General features: G+C 42.8%; 1 pseudogene; it reads right to left on the minus strand.

Annotated features, from left to right (window-relative positions):
- Positions 1-419: 419 nt before the first annotated feature.
- Positions 420-537, minus strand: LOC145418503 (5S ribosomal RNA; annotated as a pseudogene).
- Between the last annotated feature and the right edge of the window lie 24,288 nt (positions 538-24,825).

The raw sequence follows: 24,825 nt of genomic DNA on the forward strand, positions 1-24,825 counted from the left end.
AAGTGGATGGATGGATGGAGAGATATAGGAGACAGATAGACAGAAGTGGAGAGGGGCTGAGGAAGAAGTTAAGGGATGGGTGTAGAGAGATGTGAATGACGGTGGTGTTAGTTAAGAGAGAGGTCCAGAAGGGGACAGGGTGACGGGAAGGACGTTTGTTGGTTACCACCCCCTCTGGGATTAAAGCGTCTGGTTATAGATAGATGGATATACATTGGACTTTATCGATGCAAGTGATGTTGATGTTAGAGACGAAAATGGCATGCAAGAAATTTTTAAGCAGCCTAGGTCACCCTGTCAATCCCATCCATTCATTGCCAGACGCCATGTATCCCAAACGGGGTGGTCAAGGGCTTAGAGTTAATTGTTTTACAGGGAGGGGCACTAATCCTCCACCAACCCCACTTGACACGTAGGGATGCCAACAGCATCTGGTGTTCCCAGGCGGTCACCCATCCAAGTACTAACCAGACCCAACGTTGCTTAACTTCACTGATCGGACGGGAAGCGGTGTACTCAACCACTCTCTCCATCTCCGTGTCACCCGCCGTATGTCCTTATGTCCATTAAGGCGCTTGCAAGCCGGTCGCTACAATATAGATATGTTCCCTCCAGTGGTTTTTCATCTTAAGAGTTAAGAGGAAGGATGCCACTTGAATGTATTGGTGTTGTGATGAGGAGGGGTAGACAGAGATGATCTGGGCATGTTGAGAGGATGGAGGATGACATCTGGGTGCGGTAGGTGAAAAATGTGAACGTCGGGGCTAGGGTTGCGAGGGGCAGACCAAAAAAGATGTGGGACGAGATCATTGAGTGTGACCTCAGGGATAAGGGACTGAATAGGGAGGCTACCAGAGATCGAGCAGCGTGGGGAGCGGCCTTTAGGTGACCAAGGCTAACTCACGCATGCATGTAGGAGCTTTTATAAACGATACGATACGATATCCTGGGCGTTCCTTATGGTGCCTTATGGTGTTGATTTAATTTTATATCCTGTCCATATGTCTTCTCCCTATAGGCTTCTCTCAACCCCTGTAACCCCAGAGCATGTTTGCGTTCTTTTCTTGCAAATATTGCAGTTCTTTCACCTTAACCTGGCCCAGATTTCCCTCCTTTTGTAGCTTATTTCATGTAGTTCACTTGCAGAAACAGTGAATGCTACGGCTCTACATCCATTCCATAGCACTCTTCATGGCTAGCATCAAATTCTAGTGTTTCTCTGTTGACAACTCTGCATTCAAGATAGACAGATGATAATTTTAGGCCAAGTTAAAGTAAAAAGAGTATAGACGTTGTTAGTCATGGGGACGCATCTATTAATGGAAGGGTTAATGAAAACATCACCCAACTCATCCATCTGGAAAGTATCTTATTTTTATGCACACCCAGACGCGAAGGCCAAGCACCAAGTGTACGTGAGAGCATATGGATGCAGTAACGCATACTTGGAGGAAAAATGATCATGAAAAATAAATACAGCAGAAAAACTTATACATAACTCCGAAGCTAAAATAAAGCAGTCTCTCCAAGCTCCTGTGTTAACCAGTCAAGTGGTAAAATTATAGGGCAGCAGTTCTACCCGGATTCGATGTTATGATGCCATTGCACCAATCCTGAATGAGACAGCTCTAGCATGTATTCAGTATGGACTGTGGGTATTAGTGCCAGACTCGTGACATGTGCAGCTATCTGGCGCACAGGAAGGCTGCTGGGAGTTAGGGAAAGGATTGTTCAAGTCTATGCTCAGAGTCGGACAACTAGTGAATACTCACTGATTTATTTAACACATACAGCACCTGTTGCTGCCGTAAACTTTGCTGATACACATAGCACTGCCTACTAGAGAAGATGGAAAATACTGGCACATCGCTATCCTAGAGGCACTGGAAAGTTTCGCATGCTACATACAGTTCAGATGACATCCGTGAGTTGGCCAAGGCTGATACACTAGAGAACCGAAGCTCTCCACTCAGGCGATATAACCCATAGTGATCTTCACTATGGGTCGTAGGCTTTTATTCTCATAGGATTATAACTTTTTTTTCACCTCTTTCTTAATGATTAATTTCGCCTAATACCCACTGCTATTTTTGCATGGCATAACTATGATTATCAGGTGCAGCCAGGATTCCGGGGGATTGAATGGTGAGTGAATGGGAGGGATGGGAGCGTGGCTCACTCAGAGGGGGAAACTGTGGTTAATAACTCATTCTGCCAATTTTTTTCTGGCTCTCTGGACTTTACCTCACCTAACTTCGGTTGAAAAGAGGTGTGGGTGACGACGACGACGACGACGACGACGACGATGATGATGATGATTATCTTTCTAAAGTAGACATAATTTCCATAAGCAATATTTTGGGGAATATTAACGTGTCACATGCAGAAATAAACGGGTTATGTAACGGTTGCCAGAAAGCGTACTAGGCAGGCGAGGCCTACCATTTACAGGTGATTGTCTGACTGCCTGATTATAACGCTGCCAGTTCTCTAATTCCTGTCTAGTTTGTTATTGTTATTATTGCCGTTATTGTTGTTTATCCTCGATCTGTCTGGCTGAGCGGACCCTTCGACCACAGGTAAGCAAAAGCTTCTGTGGAGCCTCCTACAGGAGCAGGACAATACAGTGCATACACCATATAGGGAACTGGCGCCCCCTTATGGTAGACAGCGACTCAGCAGAATCGGAACAAGTTCCTTCCTTACGGCGAGGTGCCGGTAGGGGAAGGTTTGGTACCTGGGTGGATGCCGTAGCCTAGCTGCTCCAACCTGAGTGCTCACCGCCACCACTGGTAGGCTTCTCCTCAGCACCTATCAAGCGGGTAGCTACATTATCCATTTCAGCCAGAAGGCGTACTTTGCTTTTTTTTTTTTTTTTTTTTTCAGTCCCCATGTGGTTTTAATTAGCATAGGGCAAACCTTTGGTAGTGAAAGGATTGTTGTCTTCGTTGTTGTTGTTGTTGTTGTTGTTGTTGTTGTTGTTGTAACCGCAGGCTCAAATGGACATGGACCCTGTGGCCTGCACGCTGAGGTAGCCGTTTACTGCAGTCCACGATCCTCCTTTCAGGTATCGGGAGGAAGCTGAGGGATGGCTGCAAAAAAAATCGATCATCAAAGCTGTCCGGGTAGATCGGTGCCACCACTTGAAGGTGTCCCTTTCCGGTTCCAGTGAAGGGTTAATGTGTGCTACTGTACTATAAAGATAAATAAATAAATAAATAAGTCGGCATGAAACAGTCCTACAGCATAAACTCTGGCTACGGCAAAATGTATGATGATTCTACACTACGTTGGTAAACCTGCTTTCATGAGGATGCGCTGTGTTGTGGGCTTGTGATACTTACTAGTCGGTATTGTTATCATAAAAATATTTAAATGATAAAATAATAATCTCCTTGTGACATCCCGAGCTATTTTGATCATTTCGGAAAACATAGGAGCCCTTTTGTGCGTTTTCTTAATACATTTTTATTAGCAAAAGCATTCTCTCTTATTAACAGCCATTATCTCACTCATTAACACAACTACCACTGCTGAGAACATTACCATCACTACTGTTATAATCATCACTACCACATCTGGCACACTGTCTACCACTGCCACAACTTTCACAACAATCACTATCAGCATCACTACAACAGCTACCATAGCATCATCACTATCACTACAGTTGTCATCATCTTCGTCCTCACCACAGCTACCACAGTCATCATTACCATCGCAACTGCCAGTCATAATTATCACAACTTCAACTACAACAACAACAACAACAACAACTACTACTACTACTACTACTACTACTACTACAACCACCACCATAATCGTCACTACCACAACTACTCCTGTCCACACTACGACCACTACCACTGTCATCTTCACTACCTCAGCCACCGCTATCGGATAATTTTTACAAACCCATATCACCTCAATGCCAAGAAAAGATATTGGGAATCAGTAGGATGCATAATTCTATCAACTTTCTTCTGTGACACTTCCCGCAGAAATTGAAAGTATGAGAGATATAGTGGGGTATATATGTGTGTGTCTGTGGTGGTGGTTTGATTTTGTTTCGTCAGCTACAGGTGATGCATATTTGTTTCTCAGAGGTGGATTGTGGTCAAAGGAGGTGTTTTTATCTTTGCTGGTGCATTATTGTCCCGATTTCATGAAGTCAGAGAGCTGGAAATGGGTCTGTCACATTTTTTTAGCTTCTGAGTCACCCGCAAGATGGATTCTCAGTGAGGTAGGTGCGTCTCACTCACAGCTTACTATCAAGGTAAATTTGGAAGGTGGTCTCGGTAAGTGTGGAAGTTGGTCTCGGTAAGGGTGGAAGGTGGTCTCGGTAAGGGTGGATGTTGATCTCGGTAAGGGTGGAAGTTGATCTCGGTAAGGGTGGAAGTTGGTCTCGGTAAGGGTGGAAGGTGGTCTCGGTAAGAGTGGAAGGTGGTCTCGGTAAGGGTGGAAGGTGGTCTCGGTAAGGGTGGAAGTTGGTCCCGGTAACTGTGGATGTTGATCTCTGTAAGGGTGGAAGTTGGTCTCGGTAAGGGTGGACGGTGGTCTCGGTAAGGGTGGACGGTGGTCTCGGTAAGGGTGGAAGTTGGTCTCGGTAAGGGTGGTGGAAATTGGTCTCGGTAGGGTGGAAGGTGATCTCGGTAAGGGTAGTGGAAGTTGGTCTCGGTAGGGGTGGAAGGTGGTCTTGGTAAGGGTGGAAGTTGATCTCGGTAAGGATGGAAGTTGATCTCGGTAGGGGTGGATGTTGGTCTCGGTAAGGGTGGAAGTTGATCTCGGTAAGGGTGGTGGAAGTTGGTCTCGGTAGGGGTGGAAGTTGGTCTTAGTAAGGGTGGAAGGTGGTCTCGGTAAGGGTGGAAGGTGGTCTTAGTAAGGGTGGAAGTTGGTCTCGGTAGGGGTGGAAGTTGGTCTCGGTAAGGGTGGAAGTTGGTCTCGGTAAGGGTGGAAGTTGGTCTCGATGAAGGTGGAAGTTGATCTCGATGAAGGTGGAAGTTGGTCTTGGTAAGGGTGGAAGTTGGTCTCGGTAAGGGTGGAAGTTGGTCTCGGTAAGGGTGGAAGTTGGTCTCGGTAAGGGTGGAAGTTGGTCTCGGTAAGGGTGGAAGTTGGTCTCAGTAAGGGTGGAAGTTGGTCTCGGTAAGGGTGGAAGTTGGTCTCGGTAAGGGTGGATGGTGGTCTCGGTAAGGGTGGTGGAAGTTGGTCTCGGTAGGGGTGGAAGTTGGTCTCGGTAAGGGTGGAAGTTGGTCTCGGTAAGGGTGGAAGGTGGTCTTGGTAAGGGTGGAAGTTGATCTCGGTAGGGGTGGAAGTTGATCTCGGTAGGGGTGGAAGTTGGTCTCGGTAAGGGTGGAAGTTGGTCTCGATGAAGGTGGAAGTTGGTCTCGGTAAGGGTGGAAGGTGGTCGCGGGAAGGGTGGACGTTGGTCTCGGTAAGGGTGGAAGTTGGTCTTAAGGGGCTATCACACGGCACCTCATACGAGGTTTGCCGAGGATATGATGGTAAATCGGAACGGTAACGTGGTAAAATTGCCGACGATACCACGGGCATTTGGAACCCGTCTGTATGGATTCCTGCCGACGATACGATGGGCAAAACAGTGTGACCAAAACCCAGGCTACTCGACAGAAAATATATCATACTACATTATTAAACATTTAGCCTAACACTGAATACTTATTAATATTTTATAATAAATATCAATCGTTTTGAAGGCCTTATAAAGAGTTAATATTTCCTACACCGAGGAAACTGTGATGTCGATAAAATATCACGTGTTTACAACTGAGAACTCCACTGCAGGTAGAGTAGACGAACCAGTCGCCACCTGAAAACACCACCACAACAACAACGTACTGATGGCTTTATCATCGATTTCCTGGACAAGGGCAGCTGAATTCGCCCTTATAGAGAAATTGAGGCAGTTCCGCGTGTGTACCAGTTTGTAAACAAAAGTTGCTTCTCCTTATTCTTTATCGAGTCAGCGACAGCGATCACTGTCCACAGTCGCGAGACGGGGCTCTGGCAACAGTGTGAGAAGCATGTCCTTTGCCGAGGATACGAGGAACATGTGTGATAGCGTCCAAGTTTTGTTCCACTTAAATCTTCCTCGGCCGTTCCTGGTACGAGGTACCGTGTGATAGGGCCTTTAGTAAGGGTGGAAGGTGGTCTCGGTTAGGCTCGAATTACACAGATCTGGGTTAGGTTAAATGATGTCAGGCTAGGTTTTTGCATAATATGGCTTGTATTTCATCCGCTTCTGTTTATTTCCACCATTAGATAAACAGCCAGGCTAGAAATCTTTTTTTGTTTCATCGTTATTTGCAAAGTTGTGCGGTTTGAGGGATTACTTTCGATGAAATTATGTTCTTCACATGGTTATTTTTTTGTATTTTGACCGATTATTACTTTGAAAATCAATGACAAAAAATACTCATTTCTAGGTGGGGTCAGTATATGGGTCAAAAACTGGTGATTTGCGATGTGTATCAATTCAATTTCTTTCAAAAAATATAAAAAAAGAAATAGGGAAAACAGTTTTATATTCGGACTCTGCCGTTAACAAAATTTTTCCCCACTGTTACCATAATCACCACTACCATAACTACCACCATCATCATAATCAACACAGTCATCATCATCATCATCATCACCATCACCACAGCTACAGTTTTCATCATAATCACCACTAACACAACTACCTAGCATCATTATCAACACAGTCATCATCATCATCATCATCATCACAACAGCTACAACTATCATCATAATCACCACTACCACAACTATCACCATCATCATTATGAACACATTTATCATCATTATGAACACATTCATCATCATCATCATCATCATCATCATAACACCTACCACCATCATCATAATCACCACTACCACAACTACCACTATCATTACAACCACCACCACTACCACAACTACCACTATCATCATAATCACCACTACCACCATCATAATCACCACTACCACAACTACCACTATCATCATAATCACCACTACCACAACTACCACTATCATCATAATCACCACTACCACAACTACCACTATCATCATAATCACCACTACCACAACTACCACTATCATCATAATCACCACTACCGCAACTACCACTCACCAAAATCATCACTACCACAACTACCACTATCATCATAATCACCACTACCGCAACTACCACTATAATCATAATCATCACTACCACAACTACCACTCATCATTATCACCACTACCACAACTACCACTATAATCATAATCACCACTACCACAACTACCACTATAATCATAATCACCACTACCACAACTATCACTATCATCATAATCACCACTACCGCAACTACCACTCATCAAAATCATCACTACCACAACTACCACTATCATCATAATCACCACTACCGCAACTACCACTATAATCATAATCATCACTACCACAACTACCACTATCATCATAATCATTACCCACAACTACCACTATCATCATAATCATTACCCACAACTACCACTATCACCATAATCCGCAACTACCACTCATCAAAATCACCACTATTCACGGATACAACTATCATCATAATCATCACTATCGTTATATCCTCCTCCTCCTCCTCATCATCATCATCATCATCATCATCAGCATCATCCATACCCCCTTTCCCTCCATCAGATGGGATGCGGTAAGGTCCAGAGAGAGAGAGAGAGAGAGAGAGAGAAACAATTAGATACATACCAAAGCTTTCCCAATTGCATGAGCCACACTCTCACTCACTTCCCATTCAGTCACCCGGAATCCTGGCTTCTGATTGGTCAAAACACTTTCACCAATAACACCATCATCATAATCACCTCTACCATCAGAAATACAACTGTCATCTTATTCATCACTACCACAACGAGGCTACCACTATCATCACCATTCCAACTACCACTATTATTACCACAACTCAGTACCACAGCTATCAAAATTGACTATTTTTGTGGCATCATCTTCACTGTAGTCATCATCATCATCATCATCATCTCCACTACCAGTTTCCACTTCTGTATGGATGGGATAATTTTAATAGTGAAGATTTACCCTCTACTATCAATACGAGTGCTACTACTACTACTACTACTACTACTACTACTACTATCTTCATTTTCGCTACCACCAGACGATTTTGTTCAGCATAGGAGTCGAGCTTTAAATAGTCTCTGGTAACTCTCTCTAATTGTGAAAAAACATAAATCACTTTACCCTTGCTGTTTCTACACCCTTGTCAATTGAACTTTCTAAAATTACCATCCCTTCTATCTTAAATTTTGAGTTGTAGCATTAGATTAACATGATACTAGTCACGAAGTGCTATAGTAAGATGTAGAGCCGTAGCATTATTCTGCCATGGATTTAGGCGAAATATGTGCAAAAGGACGAACATCTGAACCAAGTTAAGGTGATAGAACTATTGACGATTTTGTTCACTTTATGAGCAGTCTCCTGTCTCCTAAGGGCAGTTTTATGAGTGGCATGGGAGGCCCCGTAACAGGTTTCTCCCAGCGATTTATTTTGCCTGTTGCACGGTAGCTTTATCTTGCATGGTACTCATTTCGCTTTAATGTCGACCTAGTTTGCATCAGTAACACAGTAGAGGATACTGAAGGATAGAGTGCAGAAGAAGTCGCTAAGGATGAGGCGTCACGAGATCTCCAAAGCCACTTGCAATACGGGCCTGGATGTCAACTTCTTCCATACGATGACGTCTTCCTTTATTTAATTCTTACTATTTCCATACGATTTTTATTCAATTAAAAAAAGTCTCTTCGTTGTCAAAGAATCAATGAACGTTATACAGGGCGCTCCAGGCCTTGGCACACTATACAGGACCTTGACACACTATACAGGGCCTTGACACACTATACAAGGCCTTGACACACTATACAGGGCCTTGACACACTATACAGGGCCTTGACACACTATACAGGGCCTTGACACACTATACAGGGCCTTGACACACTATACAGGGCCTTGACACACAAATTTCGGTAGGTGATTCCAGGGCTCGTTTCGTTTACAAAGGCTTCGACATACTTGCATGAGTATGCCTTGGTCTCCTAACTGCGGCTGTCCACGCTGCTCGATCTCTTGCAGCCTCCCTATTCAGTCCCTTATTCTTGAGGTAACACTATAACCTCGTCCCTGGTTTAACTGGTATGTGGTGTTAAACGTGTTAGGATAGCTTAGGTTTGTTGGTGTGTAGTGTTAACTGTGAAAGGGTTGGGTTTGTTAATTCCAAGTTGCCTATAACTGGTTTGTATTATTTATTGTGTTGGCATACTGTAGGTTATGTTTGGTAGTCCCGAGGTTCCACATACACGAGTGCTGTTGTTTGAATTCTCGTAGATACAAAACATATCGTCCATGAAGCTTAAGGAATTGAGGGAGGCGGTGAAGGAGGGATGGACTGATGGGAAAGGCATAGCGAAGGAGGTAAGGAGGACACTGATGAAGGCAGGCATGACCGTGGGAAGGATTGCTGTGATGATAGTGAAGGGAACGGTGATGTATGCCCTCCGTGTGTGTTTTCAGGTGCTTGGTTTTGGATTGGTGGTGGTGATGGTGCCGATCGGTCTGGTGGTGTCAGTGGTGGGCGCGGTGTACCACCTGGTGATGGCGGCCAAGAAGGCTGTCGAGGAACGCCAAAAGTCAGGCCGTCACTGACAGGGCAAGGAGTGTGAGTGGATTAGGCCTGGCCAGGACCTGCTCTGGGGAAGGCCTGGCCAGGGACACCACTAAAAAAAAAAAAAACGAGCTGGGACGCTACCTCCTGGGTGGCTTGGAAACGCGTCCCCCCCCCCCCACCCACACTAACATCTTGAGAAAATAATTATGGTTCTCGGAGAGTTTGAGTTCAATACTTATGTGAGAAATATGAATCCTAACCATAGACGGAAATAACAGTCTTATGTATATGTTGTATTGCCTGTCTAAACATCGAAAGTTGCAAATTTTGTGACAGCAGTTCTATGACATTCGTGTTTCAGACATAATTTTAGATGAATCTTGGTGAGTTGGCAACAGTTTCACCAGAAATTTGTGCCTTGTGGGTCTTTTTCCTTATAACTTATATGTTCAGGTCTAAAACACCAAATCGAATGCGGTTTGCTTTCACTGCAGACAAGTATTTAAAAGCAATAAGACGCCACATCCTTCAATGATCAGAAAGCTTTTAAAGTGCGAGGGAAAAAAATATGGAAGGAGACTCATAATATACTCGTATATACTGTATAATTATTTAAATGCAAGTTCACCGAATCACAAGGTCAAGAGGCTAGTAATCAAAGGCAGGTGGCTGATACTCAAGGTCATGGAACAAACATTCAAGGTGAAGTAGTTAAAACTCAGGATCATAATCGAGGAAGAGCACTAGGGTCGATAAAACAACAGATATCCAAAACAGGAATGGAAAGATGGAACCACGAAATAAGCATACCGATACCTGGATGCTCCCTCAGTCGCACATATAAGGGAATTTTTGTGGGTTTTGCGTCCAGTGAAATAACTCATAGAAGCATCGTTGTTAAAAATATATGGTTAAAAATATGCTGTATCAAAATTAACGTAATCACTCGCGATGCACGATGAGGCAAATTAAGCAGATCGACCTTCATGTGCCTAACAATTTATGACAATATATCTAACCCCTCCCGTCCTCAAAATAAAAATCTCTCTCGGGCTAACTAGAATCGTCCGGTTGTTGCAAGAATACGTAATAAACTTTCTTCATCGGACTGAAAGGGATAAAAGATGATACGAGTGTTGATTCAGGTGAAGGAGCGTCAAATGAAACTGATATAAGAGTCGAGACAGGTGCCAGTGTTTCTTTATGTGGGACAAGGATGTTGGTGGAGGTGGGATGATGACAGTTTGTTGCTGATATTTGTGTTGAGGTTCAGGACAGTTTTGGTGCAGATGGTTATGCTGCAGGTGATGAAAGGGATGCACAATGCGTACAAGAAGTTTCGACATTAATGTGATTGATGGTTCCACGATGATAGTTGTTGGTGTTCGCTTTATTTTCATGACTTAAATATATATGAACGTATAGAGTGGAAAAGAACACTGACTCCAATTTTTAGCTGGACGGTAATTAAGCTTCTACATATGATACGGAAAAGTTTTTTAGGCTCCGAAGACAGTACTACTGAGTTTTGAGTCTTTGTTACTGTTTCGTTCTTGATTTTAATGCAGTAAATCGGTATTGATGTCCAAAATTGTACAATGTAATTCATGGGTTATATACAGTTTTTAAACGTAGCAGGGGAACAGTTCATATTTGTCAAATGATTCGTAATATAATTAGGGAGGAGTAAGATTATTATAGCCTAATTATTATTATTATTATTATTATTATTATACTTATAATGATGATCATGATGATGATGATTATAATTTTTACCTATTTAACCAGCCCCTTAACGGTTGTGTTTTGTGTTGATGTTAGCTGTGTTGGAGGTTGAGAAGGTGACAGAGTGTTGATGCTGCTTGTGTTGAAGGTGTAGAAGGTGGCAATGTGTTGATGTTGGTTGTGCTGGAGGTGAAGAAGGTGGCAGCGTGTTGATGTTGATCGTGTTTTAGGCGGAGAAGGTGGCAGTGCGTTGATGTTGGTCATGTTGAAAGTGGAGAAAGTGTCAGCGTGTATGTTGGTTGTGCTGGAGGTGGATGGTAGATGTTGCTAGGGTTTAAAATATTTCAGCAACAGATGAAATATAGCTTCATCTCTCTTTCCTGCTTCCTTCCTTTCTTTCCTTCTTCATTTTATTTTATTGATACTATAGTTTTGGGCTGATTTGAATTAAGTCAGACTGAAGCTATTGCAACGCCACAGAACACTATATCAGTAGTGGGGTTAACATTTCCATCTGTTGTATTCTTGGCTCTGCGAACACTGTGGAATCAAGACGCGTTATTACACTTATTGAAAGGATTGGATCTCTTATCGCTGTATCATTGTTTACCCTGCCTGTGTAAGCTCTGTGTGTGCTGATGCTTATTACTCTGAGTGCTGTATTTGGCCATGTTATTACAGTTGTCCTGGGAGATTATGTTACTGCACCCACAACATGCAATTGACTTACAGAATTATTTATATTAAGGAAGACGTCTGTACCAGTTATCCTATACAGTATGACGGTGAAAATAATATAATGATTTTGTTTGTGTTGGAAGTATTTGAAGATAATTCTGGTGACAACAGTGTGTGTGTGTGTGTGTCTGTGTGTGTCTGTGTGTGTCTGTGTGTGTCTGTGTGTGTGTGTGTGTGTGTGTGTGTGTGTGTGTGTGTGTGTGTGTGTGTGTGTGTGTGTGTGTGTGTGTGTGTGTGTGTGTGTGTGTGTGTGTGTGTGTGTGTGTGTGTCTGTGTGTGTCTGTGTGTGTGTGTGTGTGTGTGTGTGTGTGTGTGTGTGTGTGTGTGTGTGTGTGTGTGTGTGTGTGTGTGAGAGAGAGAGAGAGAGAGAGAGAGAGAGAGAGAGATACAGGTAAACAAACAGACAGACCGACAAACACAAAACGTAGACAGAATATTAGAGAACCGAAGCAGAAGTTGGAATGGAGGTTACAAACACAGGCAGCTCCGGGGAACGAGTGTAATTGAAAATGTTGGTGTTGAAGGTGGGTGTACTGGTGATGGGAGTGAGTGTGGCTGGCGGGTGTAGGTGTCCGTATAAGGGTGGGAGTAATTACATTCTTGGTTTGCGTGAGGACTAGCCCATGTTCTTTAAAGTTGCCTGAACACTGTATGAACAAGTTGGTGTACGTACAGCCTGGGGCAAAAGTACGTCTGCTGTTTCTCTGCGCCTCCTTCACATCTGGTCATCTCACTTATGTACAGGGTGGGTCATAATTACAGAACGCTCCTCTTATACTCCCCCAGGTGCTTTTTCGTGTGTTGTGGGGACCGCTTAGAGTTATCAAGGTCTAATATGTATCATTTATTCATTTATTACTCCCACTGCCACATCCACGCCCACATCAGCAGGCTGAGCCGTCCCCGCAACACATATCATCAAGCGACTTCATTCAGAGCAGTATTTACGGGCTACCTTGTGTTTACGCATCTGATCATTGGTATTTACAATCAGAAATAAAAGTTGATCTGTTATTCCACTGCATCTTATTCATCCTCATGGCATATCGGACACTCTCCTCCCTGACACACCATAAACTGAATCCTATATGGACAAAGAATCATACCAAGCCTCTCTCAGGTTAGGAATATTAGGCAGCAGAGATAAGTGAAAAGTAAGATATCAGGAGACTTAGCACCCTCGACTTTACCTACTTCTGTCTGTATGTTTTCGTTGTCTGTTAAGCTTAGATTGTGTGTTCGTGTAAACTGACTCAAGGAATTGCATGTATTTTATTGACAAAAAACACACACACACACACACACACACACACACACACACACACACACACACACACACACACACACACACACACACACACACACACACACACACACACACACACACACACACACACACACACACACACACACACACACACACACACACACACACACACACACACACACACACACACACACACACACACACACACACACACACACACACACACACACACACACACACACACACACACACACACACACACACACACACACACACACACACACACACACACACACACACACACACACACACACACACACACACACACACACACACACACACACACACACACACACACACACACACACACACACACACACACACACACACACACACACACACACACACACACACACACACACACACACACACACACACACACACACACACACACACACACACACACACACACACACACACACACACACACACACACACACACACACACACACACACACACACACACACACACACACACACACACACACACACACACACACACACACACACACACACACACACACACACACACACACACACACACACACACACACACACACACACACACACACACACACACACACACACACACACACACACACACACACACACACACACACACACACACACACACACACACACACACACACACACACACACACACACACACACACACACACACACACACACACACACACACACACACACACACACACACACACACACACACACACACACACACACACACACACACACACACACACACACACACACACACACACACACACACACACACACACACACACACACACACACACACACACACACACACACACACACACACACACACACACACACACACACACACACACACACACACACACACACACACACACACACACACACACACACACACACACACACACACACACACACACACACACACACACACACACACACACACACACACACACACACACACACACACACACACACACACACACACACACACACACACACACACACACACACACACACACACACACACACACACACACACACACACACACACACACACACACACACACACACACACACACACACACACACACACACACACACACACACACACACACACACACACACACACACACACACACACACACACACACACACACACACACACACACACACACACACACACACACACACACACACACACACACACACACACACACACACACACACACACACACTCCCTATATTTAGTCATTAGCTTGTGCCTTTCCATGTAATCCTGAAAATATCCATCAGAAAATTTACTACCTTCTCTCATTCTTTATTATTTCACCACGTACTCTAAGACCCTTTACCAGTGCTGTAGTAGTAGTAGTAGTAGTAGTTGCAGTAGTAGTAGTAGTAGGAATAGTGGTGGTGGTGGTGGTAGCTGCTGCTGTTGCTGTTGGTGGTGGTGGTGGTGGTCGTAGTGTTGCAGTGTTATTATTGTTGTTGCTGCAGTGTTTTTGTTGCTGTGTTTTTGTTATTTTTATGTTGTTGTTGCTGCTCTGCTGAATTGTTATTGCCGTGTTATTGTTGTTGTTGTTGTTGCAGTGGCCCCATGCTCATCTTGACATGAACTAGATGGGCTACAGAGTGACGTTGCCCTTCTCCTGCAGTCCACTAATCTCATTTTTGTGGATGGGGAGGGATATGAGCCAGTAAGAGGAGGAGAGTTAAAGAGACGAGAGGCCTTTGACTCCACCCTAGTGACAAGAGCTGTATGGAGGGAGCCTTCCCTCACCTGGGACTTGTACTCTACGCAGGGGCTAATGAACCCCATGTATAAAGTCAACAACTGTGCAGGGGTAAAGAAGGCACGGAGTCGGTTTAGCACACTTAATCTCCTGGAAGCAGATTTTACAAGAGATGTAACATGATCTTTCCAAGATAAATCCCGAGAGAATGAAACCCCAGGTATGTTTCAGGATGATGTAAGATTGAGCTGGATATTATTAAACATTAATGGGTACTCCTGTGGAAGATTTTGACGGGTTGATAGGTGTAAGAACTGAGTCTCTGATGCATTAAAGACAAGATTACTTTTACCCAAGTCAGAGATACGAGCCAAGTCAGACATTGTGTGTGCCATAGCCTCATCCCTTGTTTGCTGAAGTAACTGCTGAGATGGACTTTGCGGGAACCGAATTTCCAATGTTTTCAAGTCTTACACTGTGTTCCAGACTAAATAGGTGATGGGACGTGGCCAGTACCCATCATCATCAGCGTATGAGTGGATAGGATTTGATGTACAGCTTAGAAGGTCACTGATGATTAAAAGGAGGAGAGTTGGTGATAGAACATAGCCCTGAGGAACACCACTGTTGGTAGATCTAGTATACGAACGGTGGCCGTCTACAACAGCAGCTATAGAACGACCTGAAAGGAAGCTATAGATGAAGGCACAGATAGAAGGATAGAAACCGTAAGAGGGCAGTTTGGAAATTAAAGATTTATGCCAGACTCGATCGAAAGCCTTTGAGGTGTTAAGTGCAATGGCAAAGCTTTCACCAAAGTCCCGAAAGGAGGATGACCAGGATTCTGAATGGTAGATGAGAAGATCACCAGTGGAGCGTCCCTGACGGAACCCGTACTGACGATCAGAAAGAAGGTTGTGATAGGGAAGATGCTTTAAAATTTTTCTGTTAAGAATAGACTCGAAAACTTTTGAGACACAGGATGTTAAAGCAATTAGGCGATAGTTAGAGGGTTGGGAATGGTCACCCATCTAGCAACAAACTCTCATCCCTTTTCTGTCCAACTCTGTAATGCAAGAATTAACTTAACTGTTTCTTCCAGTCCTTCATCTATGTAATAGGTCAACTCTGGAACTGTCTCCCTCTGTCTGTATTTCCTAATTCCTATGATCTCCAGTCTTTCAAACACAGTGTGTCCGGGCATCTCAAAATGAACGGATCTTGAATTTGGCTCTCTTTTGTACTGTTTCTGTTTTTTTCTTGGAAGGAACGTTTGCGGGCTCTTGGCCTTTGGTTCCTTCTTCCTTGCATAATAAAAAATTGCATTACCAAAAGATGGAGTCACCCGTCTGTCACAAACACTTTCCTCACATACAGTACAGTAAATGCAGTACACATACACAGTGTTAGATAAGCTTTGGAAATTTATCTCAGCCGAATAAAGCTATCTAATTTTACGCTTGATAAACTGTTATAGTGCAGAAACATTCCTAAGTGTTAAATTGCACATCTATTTATGTAATCCAAGATTTTCTTAACCATAATCATTCCTAATAATTGTGTTCCAGGCGTGGCTATGAAGCACCAAAAAAAATTATGAAGTTTACCCCCAAGTCGGAAGGAAAGAGAAGGACAGAGGAAGAATTAGATGGTGAGGATGTGAATATTAAGATCAGCTACGTACAACCGATGGAGGTTCACCCAGTATGTGTGGGTACTATTTAATGAGGAATGGATAATCACAACCACATGCAAGAGTAACTGACAAGGAATAAAAAGTGCGAGAGGGAGGGGAGAAAGAAGTGCACTAATCGTCTTCCATGCTCATACGTGTAATTACGAGAAGCTACATCAATATATCACTGGTTTCCTCATCTGGGCCCGTTGCCATATTACCTTACTATAATGAGAGAGAGAGAAAAAAAAACTCTACATTCAAGGCGTAAGGCCGCGTACACACCAAATGCTTGCTGGTGCGCGGGTGTGCTGGCAGGATTTGCATCACTGTAACCCATACAAATGCCCCCACTGGATGCAGGCTAGTGCGGACGAGAGCTTCTATAGTTTCCAGTGATGCAGAACCCCCACCTGCACCATCAAGCATTTGGTGTGGACGTGCCCTAAATAAACCGTCTGTGTTTTCGTGCATGGGCTTATTAGTAGGCTTGCTTTGTTTGTATAACCTGACTTTCATGGTGATTCTTGATCTCGATTATCACACCCATTATGGTCTGATCACGGGAGGCGTAGTATGCAGGGGTCATGCAGAGATTCAGGATCAGGGAAATGAAGAAATGACCGATGATTTTTGTTTCAAAAAATGTCAAGACCAGGACTATTATTCCCTTCAGTCCGATCAAATGTTTTTATATGCTCTCGTGCTATTTCCAGACGATTTTATTCAACTCAGGATCTTTTCGTAGTGAAGGGGTTAATGAAGACTATATCTTTAACCTCTACAGTTCGAAAACTATTTCCACATCCGAATTAAATCGTCTGGACATAGTCAGAATCAAATTAAAAGTACGTCACCGGTCTCAAGAATTGGCAGCGAGAAATGGGAGGTTCCTCTCTTTGACGAACAGCACCTAATTCCAAACCTACTGTCTGTGAATGCGTATAGATATCTTGGTCGTGGGCTAAATCTATATGCATTCTAACCAATAAATTGATAACTTAATGAAAACTCACTATATGATTCAGATATATGACTACCTCGTGGATGTGGTGAAGGTCATACACCTCTTTCGTATTCACGTAATACAAACCACGTAAGCATACTACAGAATAGCAGTGGCATTTCACTAATACAAATAGGCCCACTAGAGGCATAAATTTAGCTATCTCGTTGTTTCGAAGCTCTTGGCATACAGTACAGTGTTGATAATTATGTTGGCTCAGTAGGGGCTTCGCTGCTCTGATCTGAAATTGGACATTCTGATGCAAATTGGCTGAAAGTGTAAGCTCGGATAGGTGGTGGTCAAGAGGTTAGGACGCCGTCTGTTGTTTGAAATTACCTGAGATCAGTACCAGCCTAGAACAGGGAACAATTGGATGAATTTCGTTAAAACCCACTTTACTGATCTACGAGACCATTAACATGTCATAAAAATACCTCCAGTAATACCGCTGCACCTGTTCTGGATAAAACAGCCCCATCATGGATTCAATACGGACGGTGGGTATTAGTGCCAGAGTAATGACATGTGAAACTGTTGGGACACAGGAGGACTGCTAGGCGTTAGGGAATGGGCTGTTAACTCTTTGCTTAGAGTCGGACACATGCACGCAGAAAAATAAGTGAAAAAAAAAAATTATATGGCCACTTGTAGGTACTCCTTTTCTCACTGTCACCTACTGTACGAGTATTTTATGCGTGTCACTGTAAGTCTGAATGCATGAAAAGCAGCCTAATGAATCTGAGAAGTCTTCCAACTTTTTCCCCGACCTACACGATCTGACAGTTTGGGTTAGTATATGTCTAACTTCAGCCTCAGTGTATCGAATCTGTATCAGAGAATGCTGGTCCAATGCGTCGTGTGTGTAATGAAACAATTATGTGTACGGTATTTTTCATCCCCCTGGCAGTACAACCTATAGCCAAACCTAGGAGGGCAATTAATGTATAACAATGACAGGTAACAGATCCTTAACTCATTAATCATAGGCTTGACAAAGAAATGCCTATATAACCAGCATAGTATCATGATCCAGCAAACGAATCATTTAGCCTCAAGTCACACCTTCCACATAGTCTCTGAATCAGTGAATCAACCCACCCTCCATGTATGAATCCTAGCCCAAAGCTTCTACAAAATTGCTAATGAAAGTTCCAGGTCAACCATTACATGTAAGGGATTGAGGAAAATACTGTGCTCTTTTCACCTTAACTTGACACAGATTTTCGAATTTTGCAGCTTATTTCACGTCGCTCGGCTGCAGGAAAAAACGATGCTATGGCTCCACTTCAGTTCCATAGCACTTCTTAGTGACCATCATCATATTCTGGTGCTAATCTACTGTTACAACTCAGTATTCAAGATAGAGAGATGGCAGTTTTAGGCCAAGATAAAGTGAAAAGGGTATAGTTTTCTATTTTCTTGGGTACAAGTGTTTTGATGCTTCCTTTCTTATGGTTATATAATTGTGGGCAATATGTTCTTTACAAAACCTAATCAGATGTTGGTAAGCTATCTATCTGTATCTACCTACCTATCTATCTGTATCTATCAATCTGTATCTACCTGCCTATCTATCCATCAATCTGTCTATCCATCTATATCAATTTTTCTATCTATCCATCTATATATGTCTATCAAACTATCTGTCTCTCCATCTATTTATCTGTGTCTATCTATCTGTCTACCTAGCTATCTACATTATAGCCAGATGCCTTTAGGATGGACGGAATGGCCACAAATAAATGCCTCCATGAACTCCTGTCTTCCTCTATCACTCAACCCCCCCACCACGTCACACAACCCTCAATCATACACCTCCCTGCACCTTCCTTCCACATTATCTTCAGTCCCCTCCTCCTCTCCCTCTCCTCCTCACATATTTATACTCTCCTAGTCAGTCTCTCATTTTCCATTCTCTTTTCATGATCAAATAATCTAATTATTAATATTCGAAATGTATGGAAGAGTTGGATTTTTATTAAATGCTTCAAAATCATCAGACATATTGACCCTTTTAGTCTGATGGTGTGTGTGTGTGTGTGTGTGTGTGTGTTAATCAAGCTCACACCAGAACATTTATATAATTCAGTTTCAGAGAACTACCTGGTGCCAGAGGGATTTATGAGTTACATTAAACCCATTTAGTTAGGAATGTCACTCCTATCCTGAAAAACATTGTCAAGAAGTAGCAAAAAAAAAAAAAAAACTTAGTGAAGTGTACCTGTATAAAGGATGACCATTCTCTTTTTACCTTACCTAGGGCTAGATTTTTGTCCTTCAGCAGTTTATATCACGTAGCTCAGTGGCAGAAAAAGACAATGGTGAGCCTCTACATCCTTTCCTTAGCACTTCTTCATGACTAGCATCTTATTCTACTGTTAATCCTCTGCTACAACTCAGCAATCAAATTAGAGGGATGATAATTTTTAGGTAAGTTAGAGTTAAATAATATAACCACAAATGTGTGTTAAATTCCTTTCTATACCTACACCTAAACTGTCTTCATGTATTCTGCCGTAGTGAAATAATATTAGCATTCTCATCAGTGTTCCATGTTAGGCCCCTTCATAAGTAACACCCGCGCTAACCCGGACACAAGGATAATAGATTCGAAGCATACACAGAACGACCGCCCTTCATATCTACCACAATGAACACTAGAATTAAATGTAACTTGCCCTAGAATTACTCTATCCTTATCTTAAATGCTGAGCTGCAGTGAGAGATTAACGCTGTGCTAGTCACGAAGAAGTGCTATGGAAAAGATGAAGGGTTGTACGAGTATTATTGGATTACTGCTGCTAAAGTGTAACATGCCATTAACACTGGAAAAAGAGCTAGTCACAAAGGAATGCCATGGTAAAGATGTAAAGCAAGTGCGTTCTTATTCTGCCATTGAGAGACTAGTAGTGAAATGTGATACTAAAGTAGCAGCGAAAAAGTATTATGGAAAGTATGTAAGGCCGTATCACTGTCATGCTTTTCCGGTGAGCTACAGAAAACAAGCTGCAAAAAGGACGAATATCTCCACAAAAGACAGGCAAACTATAGCTAAGTCCCTCCACAAGAACCCCTCCCCTCACACAAACTCATAAGCAAGGATAATGGATTCAGAGCACACACAGAACGACTACCCTGAGGGGGAGGGGGCGCAGGTCGAAACATCAGGGTATCGACATGGACCTAACTCATCCCGGGCGCATCATTTTCCCCAGTGATAGCATCTCTGTTTACCCTGAATATTCATGTCGCTTGAGTCAACACGCCCATATGCGCTCAGCCTAGCACACACGGCACATCCATCCACCTGCCTCTCTCGTAATTGGAGGGTCCTGCGTGATGTATAGCTAGGGTGCTTTGAGAGTGAGTGTGTGAGTGGGTGTGAGTGTTGTGGGTGAGAGAAGCGTTGTGTGTGAGTGGGAGAGGGGGGTGTATGTGAGTGAAGATGTGTCTTTACGTATGATATAAATAGTAAGTAACGATGGTAAAATGATGTGCCTTCAGAGTGAGTAGGAGTGTCGGTGTGTCTTGTGGGTGAGAAGAGTGTTTGTGTGTGTGTGTGTGTGTGTGTGTGTGTGTGTGTGTGTGTGTGTGTGTGTGTGTGTGTTTTGAATGTAAGTGTGAGTGCTTTAAAGTGCGTGTGTGTGTGTGTGTGTGTGTGTGGGTGTGGGTGTGCTGTAAGTGCAGGTGTGTTGAAGTGTTCAGCTGACGTATAGCAAGACTGTATTGAGAGAGAGAGAGAGAGAGAGAGAGAGAGAGAGAGAGAGAGAGAGAGAGAGAGAGAGAGAGAGAGAGAGAGAGAGAGAGAGAGAGAGAGAGAGAGAGAGAGAGAGAGAGAGAGAGAGAGAGAGAGAGAGAGAGAGTGTGTGTGTGTGTGTGTGTGTGTGTGTGTGTGTGTGTGTGTGTGTGTGTGTGTGTGTGTGTGTGTGTGTGTGTGTGTGTGTGTGTGTGTGTGTGCGCGCTTGCGTGCGTGCGTGTGTCTAGGCTGTGGATATAAACTGCTGCGCGTGTGGATATATGTGTTGTGAATGTAACACAGTTGGATCACAGTGAAAACAAGTGAAGATAAATGTTGCTTTCATGCTACAGAAATGGGTTTACCTTCAGGTAGAGAAGGTGTCTGAATCTTTTGTGAGCTGAATTACAAACATGAGATTTATGGGTGTTGTGTGTCCGAGTGCAAATTTATCTACGTCTTTTTCTCGTCTCGTATTGGTTGAGGTTTGACAGCGGCTATGGAAAGACACGTGTTGTGGTCTGGGATGTGTTGTGAGAGTTTGCCATCCTCGTCACTTCAATGTCATCACTTTTATTATGTTTTTCCTGGTACGAGAGGGTTCTATTCTGCGTAGTCGAGGGTCTAAACAGTCTAGAGGACTGTGAATGCCATATCTAATCCTTCCAGATAGATGAAGTTTATCTTTCATTGCTTAAATCATTTGGTGTAGCGAAAACAGAATGTATATAACGTCGTTGTACTGTAGAGCTTAGAGTCTGCTGTGAATGTGAATGCTCTGTGTAAATGGAAGTGACCTGCGAGAGAGAATCTGATTTAGTAGGACATGAAGGGCCTGTCTGACTGACTATATTTTTAGTTTGCCTTAGAGAAAATCATTGTGTGTGAAGAAAGGGAGTACATTGCACAATGGTTTACCAATGAATTAGGTAAAAATGACAATATACTTATTATAGGGATATCAGTTCTTTCACAACGATTACGTCTATATATAGGACAATCTATCCTTCCACTTTTGTGAGATGATATTCAATTTTCGGGAACTGTCTGCTATCGTGGAGATCCTAGAAAAATAATCCCATGAACACTTTCACAACAGGTTATCATAAGGGGAATAATTGGCTGTGATACTTAACCATTTAACCAGAAAAAAGAGGAAGTTTCATGCAATGTCTGAAAAATTGAGAAACCAAAGAATTTACTAAGATGACGCAAGAAAAAATAAAGGGAAGAGCATTTCTGTACTGGTCAATTTCCCTGATTTTTTTATTTTATTTTCTGCCGTTATTTTAAGTCTCATTCTCGGTGCTACAGGAGATTATGAAAAACTTCCTACTGTGCGATATATTTTTCGTACTGCACCCTCATACTGACTTCGTGTTATTTATATCTTTTCAGCATGGACACACTTCGCCTCAGTTGCATACAGGAGGGCATTAGGATGAACTAAGCAAAATAAGTCGTGGAGGAAGAGGTGAAACGAAATCTAAGCCAGCAGAAACACTACTCTAAGCGTAAAATTAAAAATAAATCAGATTTTATATTTAGACTTATGAGTGTAATATGAATGACGTTTGGAATAAACTGAGATTGTTTTACATATGACTTTTTCTTAAGCTGACTGTCCTAGATGTCCGTATATAGGTCCTTCAACCAGAGAACGACGTTTCTATATAACTCATGCATTTACCGGACACATTCACCCAGCCAAGAAGTAATATTTGGAACTAGAAGAGTTACGTGTAGTCTTCAAAATTCACTTCGATAGTTCGATATTAGGAATCTCGTAAAGTTGAGCGAAATCGTCTGAGCGTGGCTAGATAATGAAAAAATAATTATGTTCAAGGGAGTAAGGCAACCCATTCGACCGAAGTACTTTATTTCGGCTACCAATTAATAATCTTGTTCAGCTAAGGGCGCATCCACACGTGCCCTCGAACATATGTTGACAACACGGTTGGCAGCGTGTTTGGGTACATGTACGCAGCAGTATTTGGACGGATATATGGAAACATGTCAGATCACTTGCTAAAACCGCCTCAAAGAAACTTGGATTATTGTACAGAGTCCGTAACTTCTTCACTGACGAGCAGTTAGCTATAATTTATAAGAGTCATGTGCGCTCTCAGCTTGAATACTGCTCACCCTTGTGGATTGGATGTGGAGAGGTTGCATTAAAACAACTAGACAAAATTCACAACAAAGCTGTTAGAATTATTAATAACCCTGCCATTACAAATAAACTACCTCCCCTACAAGTAAGAAGGAATGTTGCCTCCCTTGCATTATTTTACAGATATTTTTATGGCAAATGCTCAGACGAAGTTGCGTCCATTGTGCCACCTCTCCATGCCTTCCCTCGTGCTACACGGGCATCTGGCAGCGCTCATGACTGGAATGTCACTCAGCCATATTGCAGAACTTCTGCCTGTCAAAATTCTTTCATTCCCCGAATTGCGTCTCACTGGAACTCGCTTCCCAAGAGTTGTTTCCCTCAAAAGTTCAACCTACAGCTGTTCAAGAGTGTTACAGATATTTTATGAACAGAGGACACCAGTAATCTGGTGTATGGATTTTTGTTTTTTTATTTGTTTTTCCTTCTTCTCTTCTGTTATTTAAAAAAAAAAAAAAAATTTTTCAGTGCAGCTTCGAACACTGACGGCAGAGTCGATGGGATATGAGTGTCCATACCAAGCAGATGAGACTTCATCATGATGTTGCCAACATGATCTGGACACTGCTGTTCCCAACATGATAGCAGCCTGTTCGTTACTGTGTTGCATACATGTTGCCAGCACTTGTTCGAGCACACGTGTGGACACGCCGTAAGACCAACCCTCTATCGCAAAGGTTAAAAACAAGTTCTATAACCCATTATTCTTTCTACTACCAGATTATTTTAGTCAATATAGGTGCTGATTTTTGTGATGAACGGGCAGAATGAAGCTGTTTTCAACCCCTTCCACTAACAAACGTCTCTCCTACGCTGAATAAAATACTCCGGAGAGAGCGCGAATAAAATAAAAAAGCCATTGTGGTGATATAGTTAATTGCGGTAACACTGCTTCATCTATAAATGCTGCCAAACAACATTATTTTTTAACTTCTTCAGCTCTGATTTTTTTTTTTCTTGTTGCTGACTTCATACTTAAGGGAAATCATATGTACTGCCCAAAGAAATAAATTGGGCTTTATT

The sequence above is a fragment of the Coenobita brevimanus genome, chromosome 114 (genome assembly GCF_032717465.1).
Source record: "Coenobita brevimanus isolate Jiangsu-jjx chromosome 114, ASM3271746v2, whole genome shotgun sequence".
Lineage (NCBI taxonomy): Eukaryota > Metazoa > Arthropoda > Malacostraca > Decapoda > Coenobitidae > Coenobita > Coenobita brevimanus.